Consider the following 6,800-nt stretch of genomic DNA (forward strand, 5'->3'; position numbering starts at 1 on the left):
GTCTCTTTGCCTCTGTTTCTGCATCTCTCTGTCTCATTGTCTCTGTCTCTTTGTCAGAATCATTTTTTTTTTTTTTGCCTTCCTCCCTGTGGCCCCAGTTCTTGGAAGATGATGCTGGGGGGAAGGGTGAAGGGGAGGTAATGGAGACCAGCAAAAATCAAACTTGGAAGTACTAAGAATGAGAGTTGGAGTTTTGTCAGTTCAGTGCTTTTCCAAATTCTCACTAACTATAATGGGGTCAGATGATGGAAGATGGGGATGAAGTTTGGTGCTAAGCCTGGAGGACGCTCCTTGCTCTGAAACTTTCTCAGACGTGGCCCTGAGACCAGAGAGAGACTTCCCTGGGCGCCAAATCAGAGCCTGGAGGGGTTTCTGGGAATGAAATGAGATAGGACTGGAAGAGGTCTTTGGACAGACGGCCAGAGTGAAGGCTTCGGACAGAGAGTAGATAGGGTCACAGAACCTTGGCATGTTGTAGGAGCCCCATTCTACAAAGCAGGAACGTCCTCGAACCCAAAAGGAACAGGATATAGCCTTAAATGAGAACCCTAATTCATCCTTTCCCGGCAGCTCCAGAATGTGCCAGAACTGAGTCAGAGAGCGGTTAGCGCCCTCCGACCAGGTCTGATTGTCCAACAACTAATATCGATTCTCGAGCCGCATTATAAGCCTGACTTAGACGCCAGCTTGAAAACCGTGTGGCATGTTCTACTGCTGGAGACGACGCCATAGCATATGAAACTAATGTAATATTCTTGAAATAATTCGACCTGGCTCGGTCTCTCCAGCTCTCTCTTTTTCCGGAGAGCTCCGAGGTTCCCAGCCGTGGCTGCCCTTCGCTCCAAGTGAGTAAGTGAGATGGCAGGTCGGGTCCTGGCTGGAAGCTCGGAGTGGGCACCCCATCCTTCTCCACGACTATCCCCTTTGGGGACCCTCGTGCCAGCTCCTATCCTGAGCCAAGTCACCGCCAAGGGCACAGCTGGGCGGGTCTGGGCAACCAGCCCGACTCCGGGACATCTGTTCTCGCTAGAGCCGCATTAAAGAGAAAGAGGACTGCGGGGGGGGGGGGGGGGGGGGGGGGGGGGGGGAAGGCGAACCAAGGCCCAGAAACTCCAACTTCAACTCCAATCCCCCAATCTATGCATTGGGGAGTGAGGAGAGAGGCAGGAGGCTTGGATTTACTTACACTCCTCAGTTATCCCCTGGGGAAAGGGGAGAGAACTGAGGTGGGGAGGGTTTGTGAACTATCTCCTCTCACTCCCCACCCCTCTCCATGACGAGTAGCTTCCCAGGCTTTGCGTGCCCCTCAAAGCGAAGTAAGATTTGCCCTACTTTGGACCAGGTTGCAGCTTTAAACAAATTCCCTAGGGAATTAGGGAGGCGGCAGACCAAGCTGGGGGTTTGGCCCTGCTGGGCAATGAATGAAACCCGCTTTCAGCGAATTCGGGCTCCCGCAGGGGCTGGAAAATGGAGTTAGGGGAGAAACGAGGAAAGAATTGGGTTGGTGGTGGTAAGAGGAGTTGGTTGGTCAATATCAGTTCAGTTTAACATCACTAAAATCTGAGCTTTCACGTTCCGAGGTGATGAGGTACGAAAATTGGAGTGTGTCTGTGAGCACGTGTGTTTTTATCACTACGGACCTAGAAAGAAAGCTTTCAAATCCTGAATCATTTCGTAGAAAATAAAATCTCTCACACCTTCTTCACCCTGCAGCGCCTTCCCCTGGGTATCGCCCTCCTCCTCGTGCCCCACCCTAGAACCCTGGCGAGAAGCCGGGGTGCCCCGTGCCCACCCTTTGCCTCGGTGGCTGTGCCAATCGATGCCACTCAGCCGGTGCCCAGTGCCCGGTGCCAGGCGCGGGGGGAAGGCGGGGAGGAGCCGAAGCTCCAGCTTAAATTCCATGGCATCTGTTCATTATTATACAGTGAGGATTTTTATATGGACAGCTAAATTAAAGACAGATTTTTGCCAGAATTGCAGATCCCATAAAAATGATGACACAGGATAGGGGGGTTTAATCTAAAAAAATAAAAAACTAAAACCCAACATCAAACAAACAAAAAATAAAAACAAAAAACCCCCACCATAACGAACCATGAACCCAGAATCCTTTCGCCCCATAATCCATCCTTAGAGCTATCACCTCTTTATAACACCCAATACCTCTCCCAGAAGGCTAAAGATTTTATGATAAGGACCAGACCCCCTTTGGAGGAAACAGAAACCTTCTCCAAGAAATGCATGGAAGTCAGACTCGATAACAGCGTCCTAAGCCGCCTGGCAAGGGGCAAGAGAAAAGCGATGTGAGAGGAGAGGGAGGTGGAAGTAGAGGTCTTTGGCCCAGAAGGGTTTGGGAGGAGGTTAGTGAAATTTACCTCCTTTTGTTTGTGTGTGTTTTTTTTTTTTTAAATTTAAGGGCTGATTTTATTGACAATCCTACCCCATACTCAGGCTCCAATGGGCAGCACTTGAGATCCAGGAGCCTCGGGCCCTCCACTCTCATGCTTCTTGCAAGGATGTCTCTCTTTCTACACTCCACCGGTACAAGAAAAGAGGGTATTTGGCTACACCACAGTTCTGCTTCTCACACGGCTCCCCACCCTCTACAACTACAATTAGAGGTCTCAAATAGAGAAATTCTATAATCTAAAATCATCAGGTTCTGGCATCCTGGAATTTGCATCTTCAAATGGGGAAATTCTGGAAATTCTGATATTCTAGAATCTCGCAATTCTCCAGTCTGAGAATTTTTACATCCTGAAATCCCAGAATTTTGTGCGTTTGTGGAACTATGCGATTTCTGTGTTCTCCGATGTTGATATTCTGGAATTGTGGGCTTTGGATTGGGGGGGGGGAGTAGAGTGATGATGATAAAACTCACTGGAAGTGGGGATGAGAGCAGAAAGTTTAAAGTGGAGAGAAGAGAAAAAGGATCAGAATGTTACTGATCTACCCTAAGAGTCCGAAGAGACTTTTTCTTTCTTGGGGAAAAGGGGCAGGAGAGAGGAAATATACCTAGTACTGTCTTTTTCAGGCAATTGTTCTATTCTATTCCGTTTCTCTGTCTCTATCTCTGTCTCTGTCTCTGGGTCTCTCCCCTCTTCGTTACAGAGCTGACAGAATTCATATCACAAGAGTTAACGTAGGGACATCTGTGTGCGGAATGACTGTGCCTATCCGAATCTGCCAATCGCTGCTGGCACCAGCCGGGGAACAAATGCCTTTTACCTCGGAAGGGGGGGCGGGGGGGGGAGGGGGTAGCCAAGCCCGGCCGGCCGAGCTCCTGCCCGGGGCTGGCCATCGGGCTCCTCCGGTCGGCAAACCAGAGTTCAATTGGATTGTATTATTAATTAACTAACTAACGCTGATGAGGGAACTAGGGTGTTTCTCTTCCCGGCCTCATTCACTTGTCCCCTCCAGTTCTCTTCATCCTCTTCTCTCCCCCACTCGCACCCACACCTTAGTCTTACCAGCCCTTTAGAGTCAGCAACCCAGTGCATCGGAGAGGGAGTAGGGGACACAGTCCCCTAGTGCCAAGGAAAAGGGGAGATCTGGAGGAAAATTAGATTAAAAAGAAAAAAGAAGGTATATGGGAAGAGGAGGCGATAGGTTGCTGCTGATCTGCCTGGAGGTGAGGGCCCTGTATGCCGCAGTTGGGGAAATCTGACTTCCCTCCCTTACTATCTGGGCACTGGGGTGGGGCAAAGAAATAGAGAGGCAGAGACTGAGAGAACCACATAAGGAGGAAAAATAGAGACAGAGAGCAGAGACAGACACAGACACAGAGCGAGGGGCAAACCAGCAAGAGATAGAAACTAGAGATAACAGAGACAGTCGGCGAGAAATAGAGACAAATACAGAGACACAGTCACATACGGAGACCGAGACCTACAGAGATCGCGTTGCAGGCTCCGCCCAGAGGCCTGTCTCCAGTTCATCCCCTCCCGCCTGGGCTAGCTGAGCCCTGCAGCTACTTCGACCCCGCCCCCGGGCCCCTCCCTGCCTCTGGCCGGAGTTCCTGCCCCAGCCCCGCCCGATCCCCTTTGCCTGCCCTGAGCCAGCCCAGCTAGCCGGTCGCTGACTCGGTCCGTCAGCCAGTTCGGCTGCCAGGGCTCCGGGGGGAAGTGGGAAGGGGAGGGGAGGGAGCGCCACGCCGCAGCCGGTGCCAGCTGGGGGGGGGGGGTTATAGCGAGGAGGAGCGGGGAGCGCATCTAAAATTCCGAGACATCTGTTCACCCAGAGAGGAGACACAGAGCGGGAGAAGGCTCCGACAGTTTCCACACACCCTTCCCCAACCCTTTCTTTCACCGTTGAGGTCCAGGGACCCCCCACCCAAATTCTCTACGCCAGCCTACAGACCCAGGAGCCCTCCACTTTTTGCCCTGGCCGGGCACGTTTGGTTTAGGGTACAGAGAAGGTGCGGGACAGGGAGAGGTGGAGGCAGCCTGGACTGGGGAGGGAGAGGACTCTTCTCACACTCAACATAGAGCCTGATCTGGGGAGAAGCAGGATGCCCTCACTCATCCATGCTAAGGGTCACTGATGCTTCACAAATCAATGCAGAAAGAGAAGGTGACTAGGGGAGAATGGTTGACTTTGAGGGCAGGTAGAGGGGAGGGCCTTCCGGAGCCAAAACAGAGGTTAGGTGGGTGGGGGGACATTGGAGGGGGAGGATAGCGGGTTGTAACTGAACCGGATTCCCAGCCCTTAACACACATACACACTACTCACACACACATATAGACAGATATCCCTATTCCCACATATAGTGCTACACACTCATAGGATTACACAGGTGCCCCTCATAGATACAATTAGCTATACATGCATACAGAAAAACAAATTTGTTATCACACAAACCCTTCTCCAATCCCCAATCTCGAAATTTCAGATATAGTGGCACATTCTCTTCCCTACAACCATGTGTTCAAGAGTCACTGGCATGCCTGGTTTTAAATGTTCGAGTAATAGCAATAATCTCTCCCCAACACATGCACAGCCCCACAAATATCCTCCCTTCCCTAGGCACGAACAATAATACATATACACAGTGACACATAATCTCACATTCCTGCCCTGCCCCACCAAAGGTATACAGATACAAACATAGACAATCACACATATACACAGTTCTACTATTCTCTCCTCCTGTAACCTTCTCTAAGTCTCCACATACCACACATTCCCTCCTAGTTCTAGACAGGCATACAAACTCACACACAATCATACAGATTTCCTCACCTAGTCTATATAACTTCCTCCCCAAATATGGGCACACCTATAATACACATAGAGTCCTCTCACACCTATTTCCATTCTGGAGGGACAGTAGGGTGGAGGAGCTGAAGGATGGTAATGCCTCTGGGCCAATTTACTAGAATTCTTCATTTTTAAACAATGACCTCTGGAATAGCTGAGTTTGAGTAAACCAAAAGTCCAGGAAGTGAAGGGTCTGTGAATTCAGGGCTTCTGAAGTTCAGGTTGAGGGGTTCTGTCCCCTTCTTCCATACACCTGTTGCCCCATCTTTTTTCTGCCTACTCATAGAAGCTCCTAAATCACCCCTAGGTCAATCTTGAAATCAACTCCCTTCCCTTCCTGACAGAGCTGGGCAACTCCCTCTCTTAGGAAGCCCCTGGCCTTGGAACTACATCCCCCTCCCCCAAACCTCTTGCCAGGCTTGCTCCTGCATAGGGCCGGCAGAGGCTTGGGCTCTCAGCTGGGAAATGTCCATTTGGTTGCTACTTAAAAACTGATTTATGAGGCCGCCGCGGCTGTGGAGGTTTGGCCTGCGGTCCTGGTAGTAATCAAGGGCATATGCCCATCTCGACTGGCACTGCCCAGCTTATGTGCCCAGCTCTGGCCTCTCCTCTCCTGTTGGGAAGAGAGGGTGATAAAGAAATATCAAGTCCCCTTTCTACTCAACTTATCCCTCTCTTCCTTCATCTCCTGTTATTCCTCCTCCTTTTTTCTCCCTCTCTCTTCCTTCCTCTGTTTCCCTCCCTCCTTCTCTCCCTCCCTCCCTTTCTTTTCCTTCTCTCCCAAGTGGCATGGACCAGCCTGTGTGCCGTGCTGGCGCTCACAGCTGCAACCCATCTGCTATGATTGAATGGTGACAGTGATGAGACAGGAGCTGGAGAGAATGTTGGAAATATGAGGGGGGTGCCTTTGCCCCCACAGCCCTCTTACTCTTCTATTGCTGAACCAGGACACCCATTTCCTCTGAGATCTCTCTATTATAGTACACAAACACTCACCCTCCCACTCCATCACCCCAAAGCCTAAGACCCAGAGGGGAAAAGAGAGACAAAAAAGGGTGATAGGAGACAACTTGGGGGAAAAAAAGAGAAATAAGAGAAGAGAAAGGGGTAGTTGGGGGTTTGAAGGAGTCTAAGAGTGAGTAACCAGTCAATACAATCTCCATAAACCTAGAAAGTTAAGGTATTGGGTTGAAATATGAGAAAGGGTGGTCTGATTGGATTTTACGTTGGAAGTCAAAGGCTGAAATCTTAGCTTCTTCATCAGTCAAGGGTCATCCCCCCCCCCCCATATGCACACCTCCTGTAAAGGGTAATTCTAAAGTCCAGATCTTAATGGCAATTCTTGCCTCTCTACCTTGGGTTCCTCTTTGCCCTCTTCCTTCTTCCCTACCATCAGACAACCCCCATTGACCCTGGGTTAGAAGAGGAGAGTGGTAGCATGAGTTGCATTGAAAGGTCATGACCTCCATGTCCACAGCAGGCTGGGACCAAGTAAGAGATTTAGATAAGAATTTGCCTGCCATGAGAAGTGTGAGATGTAG

The sequence above is a fragment of the Vombatus ursinus genome, unplaced genomic scaffold, assembly GCF_900497805.2.
Source record: "Vombatus ursinus unplaced genomic scaffold, bare-nosed wombat genome assembly UNPS02014801.1, whole genome shotgun sequence".
NCBI classification, from domain to species: domain Eukaryota; kingdom Metazoa; phylum Chordata; class Mammalia; order Diprotodontia; family Vombatidae; genus Vombatus; species Vombatus ursinus.